The sequence below is a fragment of the Bubalus kerabau genome, chromosome 3, assembly GCF_029407905.1.
Source record: "Bubalus kerabau isolate K-KA32 ecotype Philippines breed swamp buffalo chromosome 3, PCC_UOA_SB_1v2, whole genome shotgun sequence".
NCBI lineage: Eukaryota > Metazoa > Chordata > Mammalia > Artiodactyla > Bovidae > Bubalus > Bubalus kerabau.
Window position 1 is genome coordinate 87,399,023 of NC_073626.1, and position 20,873 is coordinate 87,419,895.

The window sequence follows — 20,873 nt, forward strand, 5'->3', positions numbered from 1 at the left end:
CTGTTAATCCCAAACTCCCAATCCTTACCCCTCATCTCCAATAAAAAAAAGATAATTCATTTGATCGCTAAATAGTATCCCCTAGTTTGTATGTGCCACAGTGTGTTTGGCCATTCATTTTTTGAAAGACACCTATGTTATCTCTGGGTTTTGGTTCTTAGGAATTAAGCTGCTAAAAACTTTCATGTGGGGTTCCCAGTAGCTCAGTGGTAAAGAATCTACCTGCCAATGCAGAAGATGCAGGTTCGGTCCCTGAGTCTGGAAGATCCTCTGGAGAAGGAAATGGTAACCCACTCCAACATTCTTGCCTGGGAAATCCTATGGACAGAGGAGCCTGGTGGGCTATAGTCCATGGGGTAGCAAAGAGTCAGACACAACTTAGTGACTAAGCAACAACAAACTCATGTAAAGGTTTTGTGTGAACATAGTCTATACTTCTCAGGGTGAATTTCCAAGAACACAATTGCTTGACCACGTGGTAGTTACATGCTTAGTTTCTAAGAAATTGCAAACTGTTTTACAGAGTGGCTGTACCATTTTACATTCTCACTAGCAATGTGTAAGTGATCCAGTTTTTCTAAATCCTCACTAGTTTTTGGTGCTGTTAATTTTTTTTTTTTCATTTTAGTTATTTTGATGTATGTGTAGTGATATCTCATTGTGGTTTTAATTTGCCTTTACCTAATATCCAGTAAGACTGAACATCTTTTCATACCGTTATTTGCTGTTGTGTATAACCTCTCAGTGAATCATCTCTTCGTGTGTTTTGTTCACTTTCTAATTAGGTTGTTTGTTTTTTTTACTATTGAGCTTTTTGAGTTCTTTATATATAGTAGATACTAGTCTTTTGTTGAATATGTAGTTTATACATATTTGTTCTTGTTCTGTGCTTTGTCTGCTTTGTCTGTTTTTTAGTTTCAATGAAGTCCAAATTATCAATTTTTCCTTTTTTGAATCATGCATTTGATGTCAATTCTAAGAACTTTTTGCCTTATCCAGAGCCTAAAGATTTTCTCCTACCCTTTTTCTAAAATTTTTGTACATTTTGCATTTGAGTCTGTAATACTATAAGATAGCTTTTTGTATAAGGTGTGATACTTAGGCTGAGGTTCATTTTCATCTTTGCCTATGGATGGAGTGTCTAATTATCCATCTCCATTTATTTAAAATGTTATCTTTCTTCATTGAATTACTTTTCATCTTTGTAAAAAATTAAGAGAGCATATTTGTGTGGGTATTTTTTGGGTTCCCTGTTCTGTTCCTTTGATGTTTAAATTTGTGCTTCCACTAATATAACAGTCTTCAAAAGTATAGCTATGCAATAAGCTTTGAAATCATATAAAGTTCTCCTTTCCACTTCATTTTCCTTTTTCAAAATTGTTTTTACTGTTCTACTTCTTTTGTCCTTTCACATATTGAAAAATCATGTTTATATTTACTTAAAAATTTTTTGCTGGTATTTTGTTAGGAGTACTGTTAAATCTTTATACCAGTTTGGGGAAATTGAAATATTTACTATTGAGTGTTTCAATCCATGAACAAATAGATCACTCAATTTGTGTATAAATATTTTTATTTTTATAATTTTTATAAATATTTACAAATGTATATGTATATTTATAAATCATTGATTTTTTTCATCAGCATTAATATAGTTTCTGGTACAGAAGTTCTGTATGTGTTCATTAGATTTACCCATAGATATTTTGTTTTGTGGACATTTGGGAAAGGCATTCTATGTCTAATTCTGATTCATTGCTAACATATACAAATAAAATTGATTTTTGTATGCTTATCTCATGTCCTGTAATCTTCTGTACTCTCTTATTAGTTTGTCAGTTTTTTGGCAGATTCCTTGAAATTTTCTAAGTGGATAATCATGTCACCTACAAATACAGGCAGTTTTATTTCTTCCATTCCAGTGTGGTTTCCTTGATTTTCTTTTCTTGCCTTATTTCATTGGCTAGAATTTCTAGCATTGTGTTGAAACAGTTGTGTGAGTGAGCATCTTTGCCTTGTTTCTGATGTTGGAGGGAAGGCACTCAGTCTTTCAGATCATCTGCTATTTAAATCTTAGCATTATGATTACATATTTTGTCAGTTTTTCATGTTTTTTGTTTGTTTGTTTGCTTTCATAACAGGTCAAGTAAAGACTGTACTGAAAGATTTTGTTATGTACTGCTTACATGCGCTTGCTTTGGATTTAGTCAGAGGCAGATGTAATTCCATGCTCTATCTCTTCCTAGCAGTATTACCTCTGGTTAGGGCTTCCCTGGTGGCTCAGAGGGTAACGTCTGCCTGCAATGCAGGAGACCTGGGTTTGATCCCTGGGTCAGGAAGATCCCCTGGAGAAGGAAATGGCAACCCACTCCAGTACACTTGCCTGGGAAATCCCATGGACAGAGAAGCCTGGTAGACTATAGTCCATGGAATCGCAAAGAGTCAGACACGACTGAACGACATCACTTTCACTTTTCATTTTCAGCACCAGACTACCTGACCTGCCTCTTGAGAAACCTATATGCAGGTCAGGAAGCAATAGTTAGAACTGGACATGGAACAACAGACTGGTTCCAAATAGGAAAAGGAGTACGTCAAGGCTGTATAATGTCACCCCACTTATTTAACTGATATGCAGAGTACATCATGAGAAATGCTGGGCTGGAAGAAGCACAAGCTGGAATCAAGATTGCCGGGAGAAATATCAATAACCTCAGACATGCAGATGCTGCTGCTGCTGCTGCTGCTATGTTGCTTCAATCGTGTCCGACTCTGTGCTACCCCAAGGACTGCAACCTACCAGGCTTCTCCGTCCATGGGAGTCTCCAGGCAACAGTACTGGAGTGGGGTGCCATTGCCTTCTCCAATATGCAGATGATACCACCCTTATGGCAGAAAGTGAAGTACTAAACAGCCTCATGATGAAAGTGAAAGAGGAGAGTGAAAAGTTGAATTAAAGCTCAACATTCAGAAAACTAAGATCATGGCATCTGGTCCCATCACTTTATGGCAAATCAATGGGGAAACAGTGGAAACAGTGGCTGACTATTTTTTTGGGCTCCAGAATCACTGCAGATGGTGATTGCAGCCATGAAATTAAAAGATGCTTACTCCTTGGAAGGAAAGTTATGAGCAACCTAGACAGCATATTAAAAAGCAGAGACATTACTTTATCAACAAAGGTCCGTCTAGTCAAGGCTATGGTTTTTCCAGTAGTCATGTATCAACGTAAGAGTTGGACTATAAAGAAAGCTTAGCACAGAAGAATTGATGCGTTTGAACTGTGGTGTTGGAGAAGACTCTTGAGACCCCTTGGACTGCAAGGAGGTCCAACCTGTCCACCCTAAAGGAGATCGGTCCTGGGTGTTCATTGGAAGGACTGATGTTGAAGCTAAAGCTCCAGTACATTGGCCACCTGATGCAAAAAGCTGACTCATTTGAAAAAACCTTGATGCTGGGAAGAATGAGGGCGGGAGGAGAAAGGGACAACAGAGGATGAGATGGTTCGATGGCATCACTGACTCAATGAACATGAGTTTGGGTAAACTCTGGCAGTTGGTGATGGACAGGGAGGCCTGGCATGCTGCAGTTCATGGGGTCTCAAAGAGTTGGACATGACTGACTGAACTGAACTGATTGTCACTATTATTATTATATCATGAGTGTCAAATGAAATATTTACCTATAACAATGTAATCAGTGGTTCTCATTGGGGCAAGAGGATAGATCTTATCCCCAATGCAAGGGACATTAGAAACGTCTAGAGACATTTTTGGCTGCTACAACCAGGGAACGGAGGTGCTAGTAGTGTCTGGTTGATAGAAGCCGAGGGTATTGCATAGGAGAGCCCTCCCTAATGAAGGGAGCCCAAAATACCAACGGAACTAACATTAAGAAAACCTGATTTAGATAGATGACAGAAATTATTTATAGTTTACCTGTAGCTCAGTTAGTAAAGAATCTGCCTGCAGTGCGGTAGACCCAGGTTTGATCCCTAGGTTGGGAAAATCCCTGGAGAAGGAAATGGCAACCCATTCCAGTATGCTTACCTGGAAAATCTCATGGAGAGAAGAGCCTGGTGGGCTGCAGTCCATGGGGTCACAAAGAGTCAGGCACGATTGAGAAACTAACACTTACTCACTTACTTACTTACTTATTTAATCCCTGTGTTCCCCTTAAACCCTTGACCTAAACTCATTCTCCAGAATCCCTTCTTTGATTGGCCACCTAAAGTTCAGAATTGCCCTTAGTCCATCATTCTTTCAATAATATATTTATTTATACTCCTGCATCTGAATTGCTTCATGAGCCAGAGAGTGAATGTGTGCATGCAGGAACTGTGTATTTCTTGGTAGTAATTCCTCTTTGCTACTACACATTGCTCATAGTCATCAATAATGTTTAATAACTCTTCCTTTGACTTTCCTTTTTTGGTTTTTAACACTGGTTTCTTTAAAAATTTATGTTTTTCTTTATGCCTATTTTAGCAACTCCTCAGAATTAATAATGTGACACCTTGTCTACCAGTAAAATTCAGTAGTGGTGCTAGAAAATTACTCTTCTGATTTCAAAATGCTTTTAGTATATACTCAATTCATTAATAATTTCTGTTAGAGAAAGAGACTCACAGACTTAGAAAGTGAACTTACGATTGCCATGGGAAACTTGAGGGGAAAGGGATAGTTAGGGAGTTGGGGATGGACATGTACATACTGATATATTTAAAATGGATAATCAACAAGGACCTACTGTATAGCACATAGAACTCTGCTCAATGTTATGTGGCAGCCTGGATGGGAGGGGAGTTTGGGGGGAAATGGATACACGTATATGTACGGTTGAATCCTTTTGCTACTCACCTAAAACTATCACAACATTGTTAATCAGCTATACCCCAATACAAAATAAAAAGTTCAAAGAAAAAAAAAAAAACAATTTCTGTTAGAAGCACCCTAAACAGCAATGTATATCATATGAATCTGCCTGCAGTGCGGGAGACCCAGTTTCCCACATATGGGGAGACCCATATGAATTTATATCAATATTCAAATCAACATTTGAAAAATTCATTCAAAATAAGTAGAAAAATTCATGTTGATTACGTACAAATTCTTTCCTAAGGAAGCCAATCTGAAGCAGAATCTGAATTCATGTACCTTTAGTAATTGTTTTCGCCTGCTGTGAGATTTTTTTACTGACCACAAGCACTTATACAGCATAATCCCTGATCTTTGAAGGTTGAAACAATTAAGGATTACCTCTAGATCATGTTGAAACTACCACCTCAGTATCAAAAATAAGCTAGTTAAGAACTTTATTCTCAATCATTAGTTTACTTTCAGTTGCTCAGTAATGTCCTACTTTGCAACCCCATGGATCCAGAACACCAGGCTCCCTGTCCATCACCAACACCGAGCTGGCTCAAACTCATGTCCATCAAGTCAGTGATGCCATCCAACCATCTTATCTTCTGTCATCCCCTTCTCCTCCCGCCTTCAGTCTGCCTCAGCATCAGGGTCTTTTCCAGGGAGTCACTTCTGCACATAAGGTGACTAAAGTATTGGAGTTGCAGCTTCAGGATGAGTCCTTCCAATGAATATTTAGGACTGATTTCCTTTAGGTTTGACTGATTTGATCTTCTTGTTGCCCAAGGGACTGTCAAGAGTTTTCTCCAACACCACAGTTCAAAAGCATGAATTCTTCAGCGCTCAGCTTTCTTTATAGTCCAATTTTCACATCCATACATGACTACTGGAAAAACTATAGCTTTGACTAGATGGATCTTTGTCGGCAAAGTAATGTCTCTGCTTTTTAATATGCTAAGTTGGTCATAACTTTTCTTCCAAGGAGCAAACATCTTTTAATTTCATGGCTATAGTCACCATCTGCAGTGATTTTGGAGCCCCCGAAAATAAACTCTCACTGTTCCCATTGTTTCCCCATCTATTTGCCATGAAGTGATGGGACCAGATGCCATTATCTTAGTTTTCTGAATGTTGAGTTTTAAGCCACCTTTTTTCACTTGCCTCTTTCTCTTTCATGAAGTGGCTCTTTAGTTCTTCTTCACTTTCTGCCATAGGGTGGTGTCATCTGAGTTTCTGAGGTTATTGATATTTCTCCTGGCAATCTTGATTCCAGCTTGTGCTTCTTCCAGCCCAGTGTTTCTCATGATTTACTCTGCATATAAGTTAAATAAGCAGGGTGACAATATACAGTCTTGACATATTCCTTTCCTGATTTGAACCAGTCTGTTATTTCATGTCCTGTTCTAACTGTTGCTTCTTCACTTGCATGAAGATTTCTCAGGAGGCAAGTCAGGTGGTCTGGTAGTCCCATCTCTTGAAGAATTTTCCACAGTTCGTTGTGATCTACACACTCAAAGTCTTTGGTATAATCAATAAAGCAGAAGTAGATGTTTTTATGGTATCCTCTTGCTTTTTCTAAGATCCAGTGGATGTTAGCAATTTGACCTCTGGTTCCTCTGTCTTTTCTAAATCCAGCTTGCATACAAACTATCATATTCATGTTTGAATCTAAACAGGCCAATCAATTACAGTTTTTCCTATGCAAATCAGATGGGGATTTACCCATCATATTCTAACTAGTTACATGGATTAGAGATAAATTTTTAGATGTTTGGTCACTTAGATCTATCTGATGTGTTTCTTTTACTAAAGCAAAATGATCTAAGGCTTAGTCTACAAGAGTAGGTACTTACTTCGCAAGCTGCAAGAGGAAATCTTTGCCTCAGCATACAGGTCCTGCCCAAGGAGACAAGAAGACCAGGTAACACAAATGAGAGATTAAATGATGTATATAAAAGCTATAAATATAAACACAAAGATTAGGGTTACCCTAACCAATAACATGGAAAGTAGCATGATCAATAGTCAGAGACCAGAACAAAAGGCAGGAAGGAGGTACATTTTTGTGTCAATCAAGTGTTGATTGTGCATGCATGCTAGTCGCTTCAGGCGTGTCTGACTTCTTACAGCCCTATAGACTGTAGCCTGCCAGGCTCCTCTGTCCATGGATTCTCCAGGCAAGAATATTGGAGTGGATTGCCATGCCCTCCTCCAGGGGATCTTCCTGACCCACGGATCAAACCCACATCTTTTCTGTCTCCTGCATTGGCAGGCATGTTCTTTGGTTCTTTACCACTTGCGCAACCTAGTAAGCCCAGATACCGCTTTGAAGGATTGTAAAGGATAAAGAAGACAGTCCCAAAGTTGAGTCCTCTTGATTGGACCCTAATGAATTTCCTAAAAATGGACCCTTCATGTAAAATTTTATTATTAAGAAGAATGAAGTTAAGAGGAGGAAGAGAACAACAGCCTGGTAGCCCTAGATTGCATGCATGCTCAATCGCTCAGTTGTGTCTAACTCTTTGTCACCCCATGGACTGTATTTGCCAGGCTCCTCTGTCCATGGAATTTTCCAGGCAAGAATAGTGGAATGGGTTGCTATTTCCTGCTTCAGGAGAACTTTCCAATCCAGGGATCGAACCCACATCTCTTATGCCTCCTGCAATGACAGGCAGATTCTTTACCACTGGGCCACCTGTGAAGTCAGTGAGGAATAGACTGGGGCAAGGTTAAATGAGGCAGTTAAATTGCAAATGACGAACACAAGCTCTGTTACTCAGTGTGTATCAGGCTGGCCTTGCAAAGCACACTGCAAGAGTTGGATCATTGGAGGAAAATAGCAGCTTTGTCTCTTTTTGTTGTTCGTTTTTTAAAATAAATTTTTTGTTGGAGCAGTGTTGCTTTACAAATGTTGTATAAGTTTCTGCTGTACAGCAAAGTGAATCAGTTATACATATACATGTATCACCTCTTTTTTAGATTTCCTTCCCATTTAAGTCACCACAGAACATTGACGAGAGTCCCCTGTGCTGCACAGCAGGTTCTCATTGTTTATTTTATACGTAGCAGTGTATGTATGTCAGCAATAGCAGCCTCCCAGTTTGTCCCACATTCCTTACCCCACTTAGTATCCATAAGTCTTTGCTTTCTGCTCTCAAGGAACTTATTGGTTCACCCTGTGGGATTATTTGCTTGAAACAGTGGAAACAGTGTCAGACTTTATTTTGGGGGGCTCCAAAATCACTGCAGATGGTGACTGCAGCCATGAAATTAAAAGACGCTTACTCCTTGGAAGGAAAGTTATGACCAATCCTAGATAGCATATTGAAAAGCAGAGACATTACTTTGCCAACAAAGGTCCATCTAGTCAAGGCTATAGTTTTTCCAGTGGTCATGTATGGATGTGAGAGTTGGACTGTGAAGAAGGCTGAGCGCCGAAGAATTGATGCTTTTGAACTGTGGTGTTGGAGAAGACTCTTGAGAGTCCCTTGGACTGCAAGGAGATCCAACCAGTCCATTCTGAAGGAGATCAGCCCTGGGATTTCTTTGGAAGGAATGATGCTAAAGCTGAAACTCCAGTACTTGGCCACCTCATGTGAAGAGTTGACTCATTGGAAAAGACTCTGATGCTGGGAGGGATTGGGGGCAGGAGGAGGGGACAACAGAGGATAAGATGGCTGGATGGCATCACTGACTCAATGGACGTGAGTCTGAGTGAACTCTGGGAGTTGGTGATGGACAGGGGGCCTGGCGTGCTGCGATTCATGGAGTCGCAGAGTCAGACGTGACTGAGTGACTGAACTGAACTGATTCATGTCAGTGGGGTATATTGCTTCCATTCATATGAAAGAAAACAATACATAAAAAGCAGGTCATCATGGTCAGCTTATTTTCAAACACACTGTGTGGTGTATAGTATGTGATGATATGTCATGTCATTGAACTTTCATTTAATCAGTCATTTGCTTGGCATTAAAACACTGGGGCCCTCAATATTGCAGGGCTGGAAACAAAAGAGAACACTCTTATCTAGACAGTAAGAGAAAGAAAATGTAACAAAACTGTCAAGTCTGATTTTGCATGGATTAAGAAACACAATGAGGGTCCAACAAGTAGCAGAAAGCGGCAATTTCAACATGATATTGGCTCTTTGGTTTACAGCACCTGGCAACAGCTATAATGAATGTCTTACAAACAGGGAGAGTGATTCAGGTAAAAGCTGAACAACATTCAGTGACAAATCTTTCCTCAGATGAAAAGGAATGTTTAGATACGTTTAATTATCTCCATTTCTGACACTTGCCAAGATTCTGATTTACCCTCTTTTTTAATAATGCTAATTTTAGGCTATTTTCAATAAATAATGCCCCATAAAATGTTCTCCTGCCAAATAAAAAAAAAAGCGTATTTCACTCAGTCGTGTCCAACTCTTGTGACCCTACGGCATGTACCCTGCCAGGCTTCTCTGTCCATGGAATTCTCCAGGCAAGAATACTGGAGTGGGTTGCCATTCCCTTCTCCAGAAATAAATACAACCAAGCATCAAATTGGAAAGGAGACATTTTGTGCATAGATTCTAAAATACCCAAAATGAATGTAAGTGCAAAAATGAGGCCCTGATGACTCTTCCAGCAAAGGTGAAATGAGTTTTTGTTGTATTTTTTAAAAGTGAACAACAGAATTACTAACAGTGAGTGAAGAGAAAGCCCACGTAGGGGTCATATTTGATAGCTTTCTCTGGCCGCAAGATGTTTCCAAAAACCCCTCTGGCTTGTGCATGGAAACTCATAGGGAGGACAAGCTTTCTCTCACACAGTGAGAGAACAACAGGGTTTTCCAGCAGCTTCTCCAAAGTGAGAAATTTCAAATGATTCATCGTAAAGAATCAAACTGTTTTGTTGGTAATTTCATCAGTGGTTATTTTGTTCAGGATGAAGTGGTGGTATTCTAGGTCAAGATTTTCTATTTTTCATTAGGTAACAAAAACAAAGAAGATGTGAATAGATCACTCTTGACACAGATTATTATCTAAAAAGAATTAGCAGAAATTGTGATTCAGATGTATGCTGCAAAGGCAGCAGTTCTGGGACTGTGTGGGTGTGTGTAAAAAGCAACACTAAGATTTGCAAAACTTTAAGGCCAGAAAATCAAAACTAAACTCATAAAATCTTAGGGCAATGGATATCGTAATTCAGAGCACCCCAATCAATCAGAAATAGTCAAAAATTCCACAGGGGAAGAGACCAGACAAAGGACAATAATTTTTGAGGAAACTATTGTTATTAATATTACTTATTATGATTCCCCAAATGGCAATTGCATTGCATTTATTTCCCAATGGATACTGAGAAACCTCTGGAAAGAGACTGTATCTTACCAGTTTTTGTATCTCCCACAAAAACTATGTGCCCTAGCACAGAGTGCATGTTAAATATCCAAGAGGAAATGAAATGATAAAGCAACTCCAAAATATAAAGTTTGGGTGAGATATGCTAAATTAACGCTGCTCAATAGAGATTTCTGTAATGATGGTAAATTTCAGTACTGCCCAATTTGGCAGCTGCAGCCACGCGTAACTTTAAGCACTTGAATGTGGCTAATGTAGCTGAGGAACTGCATTCTTAATTTTATTTAATTTTAAATAATTTAAACATAAAATTATGTAACCACAGTGGGATAACGTGGTGCAAATTTTGCAAAAGAATAAAGGCTATAGAAAGTATTTGTTTTGTATCCCGCTAGTTTAATACTATTTTACTAGTATCCACACTCACTTCCCAATTTATCATCTTTCATCAAGTAAGAAATCCAAAAAAGAAAATATAGTCCCGTATTTCAGGTTAGTTAAAAGTGACTGTGGACATCCTTGCCTTGTTTCTGATCTTTAAATGAATGTTTTCAGCTTTTCACTGTTCAGAGTGATCTTAGCTGTGGGTTTATCCTGTATGGCCTTGATAATGTTGAGGTAAATTCTCTGTATTCCTAATTTCTGGATAGCTTTTATCATAAATGGGTGTTCAATTTTGTCAAAAATTTTTCTGTGTCTATTAAGATGATCATATGGGTTTTATTTTTTGGTTTCTTAATGTATATATCACACTGAAGGATTTGTAAATATTTAAGAAACCTTGCATCCTTGGGGTAAATCCCACTCAATTGCAGTGTATGGTTCCTTTTAATGTATCAGTTCAGTTCAGTTCAGTCACAGAGTCATGTCCGAATCTTTGCAGTCCTATGGACTGCAGCATACCAGGCTTCCCTGTCCATCACCAACTCCTGGAGCTTATTCAAACTCATGTCCATCGAGTCTGTGATACAATCCAACCAACTCATCCTCTGTCATCCCGTTTTCCTCCTGCCTTCAATCTTTCCCAGGATCAGGTTTTTTCCAATGAGTCAGTACTTCACATCAAGTGGCCAAAGTTATTGGAGCTTCAACTTCAGCATCAGTCCTTCCAATGAATATTCAGGACTAATTTCCTTTAGGATTGACTGATTTGATCTCCTTTCTGTCCAAGTGACTCTCAAGAGTCTTCTCCAACACCACAGTTCAAAAGCATCAATTCTTCAGCACTCCACTTTCTTTATAGTCCAACACACACATCCATACATGACTAGTGGAAAAACCATAGCTTTGACTAGATGGACCTTTGTTGGCAAAGTAATGTCTCTGCTTTTTAATATACTGTCTAGGTTGGTCATAGCTTTTCTTCCAAGGAGCAAACGTCTTTTAATTTCATGGCTATAGTCACCATCTGCAGTGATTTTAGAGCCCAAGAAAATAAAGTCTCTCACTGTTTCCATTGTTTCCCCATCTATTTGCCATGAAATAATGGGACCAGATGCCACAATCTTAGTTTTCTGAATGTTGAGTTTTAAGCCAACTTTTTAATTCTCCTCTTTCACTTTTATCAAGAGGCTGTTTAGATCTTCTTCACTTTCTGTGCCATAAGGGTGGTGTCATCTGCATATCTGAGGTTATTGATATTTCTCCTGACAATCTTGATTTCAGCTTGTGCTTCATCCAGCCCGGCATTTCATGTGATGTACTCTTCATATAAGTAAATAAGCAGGGTGACAATATACAGCCTTGATGTACTCCTTTCCTAATTTGGACCAGTCTGTTGTTCCATGTCCAGTTCTAACTGTTGCTTCCTGACCTGCATACAGGTTTCTCATGAGGCAGATCAGGTGGTCTGGCATTCCCATCTCTTTCAGAATTTTCCACAGTTTGTTGTGATCCACACAGTCAAAGGCTTTGGTGTAGTGAATAAAGCAGAAGTAGATGCTTCTCTGGAACTTTTGTGCTTTTTCTAGATCCAATAGATGTTGACAATTTGATCTCTGTTCCTCTGCCTTTTCTAAAGTCCAGCTTGGGCATCTGGAAGTTCATGGTTCATGTACTGTTGAAGCCTGGCTTGGAGTATTTTCAGCATTAGTTTGTTAGTGTGTGAGATGAGAGCATTGTTTGGTAGTTTGAACGTTATTTGGCATTGCCTTTCTTTGGGATTGGAATGAAAACTGACCTTTTTCCAATCCTGTGGCCACTGCTGAGTTTCCAAATTTGCTGGCATATTGAGTGCTGCACTTTCACAGCATCATCCTTTAGGATTTGAAATAGCTCAACTGGAATCCCATCCCCTTCACTACCTTTGTTTGTAGTAATACTTTCTAAGGCCTACTTGGTTTCACATTCCAGGATGTCTGTCTCTAGATGAGTGATCACATTATCATGGTTATCTGAGTCATGAAGATCTTTTTTGTGTAAGTTCTTCTGTGTAATCCTTGCCACCTCTTCTTACTATCTCCTGCTTCTGTTAGGTCCATGCCATTTCTGTCCTTTATTGAGCCCATCTTTGCATGTAATGTTCCCTTAGTACCTCTAATTTTCTTGAAGAGAACTCTAGTCTTCCCCATCCTATTGTTTTCCTCTGTTTCTTTGAACTGATCACTGAGGAAGGCTTTCTTATCTCTTCTTGCTATTCTTTGGAACTCTGCATTCAAATGGGTATATCTTTCCTTTTGTCCTTTGCCTTTAGCTTCTCTTCTTTCTCAGCTATTTGTAAGGCCTCCTCAGAAAATCATTTTGCCTTTTGCATTTATTTTTCTTGGGGATGATCTTGATCACTGCTTCCTGAACAATGTCACAAACCTCTGTCCATAGCTCCTCAGGCACTCTGTCTATCAGATCCAATCCCTTGAATCTATTTGTCACTTCCACTGTATGATCTTTGCCAACAAACGTCCATCTAGTCAAAGCTATGGTTTTTCTTGTAGTCATGTATGGATGTAAGAGTTGGACTATAAAGAAAGCTGAGCACCAAAGAATTGATGCTTTAGAACTGTGGTGTTGGAGAAGACTCTTGAGAGTCCCTTGGACTGCAAGGAGATCAAACCAGTCAATCCTAAAGAAATCAGTCCTGAATATTCATTGGATGGAGAGATGCTAAAGCTGAAGCTCCAATATTTTGGCCGCCTGATGCAAACAGCTGACTCACTGTAAAAGACCCTGATGCTGGGAAAGATTGAAAGCAGGAGAAGAAGGGGATGACAGAGGATGACATGGTTGGATGGCATCACCGACTCAATGGACATGAGTTTGAGCAAGCTCCAGGGGTTGGTGAGGGACAGGAAACCATGGGATCGCAAAGACTCAGACATGACTGGGCAACTGAACTAAACTGTATAATCATAAGGGATTTGATTTAGGTCATACCTGAATGGTCTATAGTTTTCCCTACTTCCTTCAATTTAAGCTGTTAACTGCACCATAGAGCCACCAGAACTTACACAGGACTGGGAGAACTGACTCTTGGAGGCCACATACAAAACCTCGTGTACACCAGGACCCAGGAAAAAGGAGCAGTGACCCCAAAAGAGACTGACCCAGACTTGACTGTGAGTGTCCAGGAGTCTCTTGGAGGAGGTATGTGTTGGCACTGGTCTGTTGCAGGGTCAGGGGCACTGCGAGGGGAGGTGCATACACAGGGCCTTTTGAAGGAGGTCACCATTATCTTGACTACCTCCACCATACTTTGGTCTCGGGTCAAACAACAGGGAGGGAACACAGCCCTCCAACAGAATATTGGATTAAACATTTACTGAGCAAGGCCCCATTCATCAGAACAAGACCCAGTTTTCCCCACAGTCAGTCTCTCCCATTAGGAAGGTTCCATAAGCCTCTTTTCCTTATCTGTCAGAGGGCAGAAGGAATGAAAACCACAATCACAGAAAACTTCAGTGTATAGTGGGATTCAGTTTGCTACTATTTTGTTGAATATTTTTTGTGTCTATGTTAATCAGTGATATTGGCCTATACTTATATTTTTTGTGGTATCCTTGTCTGGTTTTGTTATCAGGGTGATAATGGCCTCATAGAACGAGCTGTGTGGAGTGCTTCATCCTTTGCAATTTTTGAAAGAGCTTCAGAAGAATAAATATTAACTGTTCTCTAAATGCTTGATAAAATTCACCTATAACCTTTCTGGCCCTGGACTTTTCTTTATTGAAAGTTTTTAAATCACTGTTTCAGTTTCAGGACTTGTGATTGGTCTGTTTATATGTTTGTTTCATCCTAGTTCAATATGAGAGGGTTGTACCTTTTCAAGAATGTGTCCATTTCTTCTAGGTTGTCCATTTTATTGGCATATCCTTGTTTGTGGTAGTCTCTTATGATCCTTTATGTGTCTGTGGTGTCTGTTGTAACCTCTCCTTTTTCATTAAACTTAAGAACTTATGCACAGCCAAAGAAACCATCAACAAAGTGAAAAGACAATCAACAGAATGGGAGAAAATATTTGCAAATGAGGTGACTGACAAAGGATTAATCACCAAAATATACAAACAGCAAATGCAGCTCTGTGTCAAAACAAAAACCCAGTCAAAAAAACTGGGTAAATCTATACAGACATTTCTCAAAAGAACTCATACAAATGGCCAAAAGCACACAGAAAGATGTTCAGTGTCACTGATTATCAGAAATGCAAAACAAAACTACAAGGAGGTATGACCTCACACTGGTCAGAATGGCCATCCTCAAAAGGAATCCAAAAAAAAGGTACAAGTGAAATTGTCTACAAAGCAGAAATAGAGCTGAAGATGTAGAAAACAAATTTGTGGTTACTTAGAGGGTAAGGGGAGAGCGATAAATTGGGATTGACATACACACAGTACTATGTATGAGCTTCCCAGGTGGCTCAGTGGTGAGCCTGCCTGTGGAAGACATGGTTTCAGCCCCTGGATCAGGAAGATCTCCTGTAGAAGGAAATGACAACCCACTCAGTATTCTTGCCTGGGAAATCCTATGGACAGAGGAGCCTGGCAGGCTACATACAGTCCACAGGGTCACAAAGAGTTGGAAACGATTTAGCAACTAAACAACAACAACTACTGTATATAAAATAGATAGCTAAGAAGGACCCACTGTATAAAACAGGAAACTCTACTCAATATGCTGTAATGGCCTATATGGGATAAGAATCTGAAAAAGAATAGATACATATATATAACTGAATCACTTTGCTATATGCCTGAAGCTAACATAATGTAAATCAATTATACTTCAATGTAAAATAAAAAGTTAAAAATAAATACATATAACTGAAAAATATCAATGAATTATATAACACATTGTTAAAATATTCAATAACTGGTGATTTAAAAATAACTAAGGGTTAATATACATAATATGTGATTTTATAGATTATGAATATTAGTATTACTCTTTATCTCATGAATATTTCATTTTTCCAAGATGATTACTTGCTTTCACTTTTATTTTTACTGTCTTTTGTAAAACAATGTTTTTATTTTTATTTACTCAAATCTATCAGATTTTTTCTTCATGTCTCTGGATTTCCCATTTTATTTAGAGGCTTTCCCTTCTTTTCAGCTTCCTCAGCATGATTATAAAAATATTCTCCTCTATTTTTATCTAATAATGTGATTTAAAATTCATATACATACAATATTTGTTAGCATAGAACACTGTAGATGATCTGCTTTTATTAATTTTAAATGATTAACTGATTGTCACAACACTATTTCTTGAATAGTCTATCCCTTCCAAAACTTTAAATGCCATTTATTCAAGCTGTTAAAATGTTTTCATAGGTAATTTTTTCTGGACCCTTATTTTTTCCCACTAATCTATTTATCTGTGCCTCAGACGTCTTCCTTATTTTAATTACTATGTCCTTGTGTTTGAATCTATTTTAGGACATTGAGCTTTATTGAAAGTTTCTATTTTTGGATTTATATATGAATTTTGAAATAAGTCATCAGGTTTTATAATTTTGAGGTTTTTATTGAATTGCTTTAAATTTATAGAATAATTTAAGAAAACTTGACGTTCCAAAAAATTAAGATTTTAAATCCTAAAATCTTTGATATATTTCTCTAGTAATTGAGATATTTTTAGCATCACACACTCAATAAACTTGTTATTTTCTTCATATAATCATAATGCACTTCTTATTCTCAAATATTTTATGTTTCTTGGTTATTGTAATTGCTATTACAAATGATACACTTTTCCCACTAAATTTTCTGATTGGATATTTATGCTTTATAGAAAATCTATTTTATTACTGCTAGATAATCTTATCATCTTCATGTATTAAATTTTTTGCATTTTCCTTCCCAATATTTATATCTTCTTTTTCTTGTGTTTGTTTTTCTTTAAATGAAGTGAACCTATGCACGCATGCTCAGTCTCTCAGTCGTATCCAACTCTTTGTGACTCCATGTACTGCAAACCCCAGGCTCTTCTGTCCATGGGATTTCCCAGGCAGGAATACTGGAGTGAGTTGCCATTTACCTCCTCCAGGAGATTTTCCCAGCTGGAGGATCAAACCCAGTCTCCTGGATTGGCAGGTGGATTCTTTACCACTGAGTCATCTGGGAAGCCTGAAGAGGATCTAAGTATGATGTTAGAGAATAGTATTTTCCTTAATATTTATTAATAGGTATGTTTCTAATATTTAACCACAAGCATTATTTTTTTTTTCCAAGGTGGTAATCTCCATCAGGGTTAATCTCCCCCCTTCTCAAACTACTCCCCACCCTTGGGACCATTCAGTAGGAGAAAGGCACATTACAATTTTCGTCGAGATAGGGGCCTGAAAATTGGTGGAGCAGGATCATGTAAAACAGAGAGAAAACCTCTGTTCAGTGTTTTTAAGGAGATAAAAGGAAAAATAAACTTAAAGGAGCACTTTATTGTTTTAATTATTTTAATCAATTGATGATATTTTGAAACAGAATTCCTTGCAGTGATTAAATCTATATTTCTCTTTCCAAACTACATTTATACTTATTTTAATATTGTTAATTTTTTCACTCTTTCTGACTTCAAATTCGTTCTCAATTTTATTCTTTCTGTAATTCACTGTCATCTAGTGTTTTTTCTTATGGTTCTTTTTTTCACAATGTTTCAGATACTTTGGGGGTATTTTAGCTATCTTTACCAATTTATATGAAGTTGAAGTGGTCATGTTATTCTGTAACTTAAAAATAAGCCTTTTTTTTCCTTTTCACATTTTTCTGTATTTAATATTTAAACAAAATATTATAAATTAAAATTTAAAGTAATATGTTATAAGTTTATTTGAACTGCACACTTACGAGTTAGGTATTATACATATCCATTCATAAGAAACATTCTGATGAGATTTTTCTCCAAAATTTTATGAAGACATATTTTTATTTCATTGTTTTCACTTTGTTAGACCAGCTTCTGAAAAGATACCATATCTTAACTACTCTGTCACACACAATTATCCTATGGTTTCATAGATACCCAGAGACACATGAAAAAATGCAAGTTCCCCAATGTATAGAAACAAAAATGTAATGTAAATACACAGACCTAGGAACATAGTAACATCTGCAGTGTATACCGGTTCCCATGTTCAGAAACACCTACACACTGTTGTGAGGAGTCTCTCTGGGAATAAAGATTCCTGTGAGGAAAGAGAATGAATGTTCCCCACCCCACACAGAAGGAGCATGGTGTGTGGAAAGAATGGATAAAGCACCAGAAACTACAGAATCATAAAAATTCTTTGGCCTGAAAACCCTTTCCCTGTTTCTGGTTAATAGTGCATCTCTGCCTGGAGCAAGGGAAGGATGAAAAACCTGTTCTTCTATGGCATCAGTAACCTAATTTCTTTGTTCCATATGATACTGGTCGGTAGGGTATGTTTCAAAAAGGGAGGGAAGTTTACTTTCGCTAGTACCACAAGAAAGAAAATAAATGTATTTTCCTCTTAATGTCATACACTCATTAAAAGATTGGCTAGCTAGCTATCATCGAAAATTTGGAATCACAGAGGAATATATGTGTACACAAATGTGTCGTTCTTTTTAACAACTCTATAATTTGTTGTTTTAAAATTTTTATACAATTTGATATTTTTAATAGAAACTACAAAGACAGTATACATATGTGACTTCCTTAAATCATATAGTCAATTAATCAGTCATTCTGTTGACTAGCAATTTCCAAATATCCATATGTACAAGTCACTACCACATTCTGAAACTAAAGAGGAAAAAAAAGAAAAGATATGATTTCTGCTCTCAAGGACTTAATCACTAGAAAAATTTAAATATTGCCTATGTCAATCATTCAATTAGCCAAATCTACCCTGGCAGTCAATAAAGTGACAGATGTCATGGCCAGATTACTCCACAGTCCAGGCCAATCACTAAATTACCACAAGTTCTTTAGTAGCTTCATGTCAAAGGCATTAAAATTTCATTATACACATGATGAGATATGAAAATCACTGATAGTCTCATATCTTTCAGTTTTTACTTCATTAAAAAATATTTAGCCATGAATTTAAATCATCTCTGTAGACTATTGTCTATTGTATTGTCCAAGTACTTTTTGTGTGCATGCTCAGTTGCTAAGTTGTGTCTGACTCTTTCAACTCCAAAGACTGTAATTCATCGTACTTCTCTGTCCATGGTATTTTCCAGGTAAGAATACTGGCGTGGGTTGCCATTTCCTTCTCCAATAAGTACTTATTACTCATAAACAAATTAAAATGTTCAGTTGTCTCAAATTTTTTGCTTCACTGCATATTTAGGAATACAGTTTATTCAAGGAAATGTGTGTTAGTTTAGCTTCAGTGTACATGGATTTTATATTTTTCATATATTCAAGTATGGCAAAATTAATATTTTATTTACCATCTCACCCTCTTTGTGACACCGGTTACAGTGCAGACAGAGGGAAATCAGCTGCCAACCGTGGGCCTTTGCAATAATTGCAGTTGTCTGAATCTAAGAGCCCTGAGTAAGTGTCAATTGCAGTGCACTCTCAAAAGTCTCAGATTTAGGAGAAATCAAATCCCCAGGCTAAATGCTTCTGGATGACATGAGACAATAGACTTTAATTTCCTCAGAGATGTAAAAGAATGCATATGGTTGAGAAGTCTCTCTCAGGACTATGAAGGAATTCACTCACTAATTCAACAAATATTTTCCAGTGCCTTCTATGAGCATGGGGCTTTCCTGGTAGCTCAGACAGTAAAGCATCTGCCTGCAATGCAGGAGACCTGGGTTTGATCCCTGGGTCAGGAAGATCCCCTGGAGAAGGAAATGGCAACCCACTGCAGTACTGTTGCCTGGAAAATTCCATGGACAGAGGATCCTGGTAGGCTACAGTCCATGGGATCCCAAAGAGTCAGACACAACTGAGCAACTTCACTTCACTTCTCTATGAGCATGATCTTTAAGTTGCCACAGTGTAGGGACTCTAAGGCAATATATTTTTAAAAAATTCTTTTCTTATTGTTAGAGCATGGAGTGAAAAACAGCACACTCTTAAGGTTTTGGAGAGAAATAAAGCAGCACAACATTGAATTTCTACAAGTTTATTTCCACTGTATTTCCTCTATCGAAAATTGACTTTTCAACTAATTGCCTTTATGTCTACAGTTGGTTTTATTGAAAATTAAGCTCTTAATTCTCATTTTTAAAACATTCTGTAGTTACATAAATCTTTAATGTTGATCTGTAATCAGTTTAGATTGAATTTGTCTATGCAATAATGTGTATGTGTGTTAATTGCTCAGTCATGTTCGACTCTCTGTGACCTCAGGGACTGTACCCTGCCAGGCTCTTCTGTCCATGGGATTCTCCAGTTCAAAATACTGGAGCGGGTAGCCATGCCCTCCTCCAGGGGATCTTCTCAACCCAGGGATCGAACCCAGGTCTCCCGCATTGCAGGCAGATTCTTTACTGTCTGAGCCACCAGGGAAGCCTCTAATCTTAATGATGGTGCTGCCATTCAGTCGCCTCAGTCATGTCTGACTCTGCAACCCCATGGACTGTAGCCCACAAGGCTCCTCTATCCATGTAATTCTGGAGTGGATAAGAATACTGGAAGTGGGTTGAATACTAGCAACTGGAGTGAGTTGCCATGGCAACCAATACTGGAGTTTTGGCAAGAATACTGGAGTGGGTTGCCATGCCCTCCTCCAGGGGATCTCCCAGAACCAGGGATGGAATCTGAGTCTTCTCCATTGCAGGAAGATTCTTTACCACTGAGCCACCAGGGAAGCCCAGTGATGGTGCTGGTGGTGGTGTAGGGGCTAAGTCATTTTCGACTCTTGTGACCCCATGGACTGTAACCTGTCTGGCTCCTCTGTCTGTGGAATTCTCCAGGCAAGAGTACTGGACTGGGTTGCCGTCCAGCCTACAATTCAGAAAAGTCAGTATATTAATCTCAGTTCAGGTATTATGACTGAATTTGTTATGTCACAGGATCCATTACCCCTCAGACTGTATTTAGATTACCCTCTTCACATATGCCAGTCACTTTTTTTGGTACAGAATAATGATTTGACTTACATACATCATGAAATGATTACCATAGTAAGTTTAGCGAACATCCATCGTCTCATATAGATACAGAATAAAAGATATTTTTCTTGCAGCAAGGACTCTTAGGATTTACTCTCTTAACAAGTTTAATGTACAATGTACAGTAGTGCT

At 38.2% G+C, this 20,873-nt stretch overlaps 1 protein-coding gene across 1 annotated transcript in view; it reads left to right on the top strand.

The window, feature by feature from the left end:
• The window catches only part of KCNH7 (potassium voltage-gated channel subfamily H member 7), a 526,390-nt gene that overhangs the window by 231,806 nt on the left and 273,711 nt on the right, over positions 1-20,873 (top strand). The window lies entirely within an intron of this gene.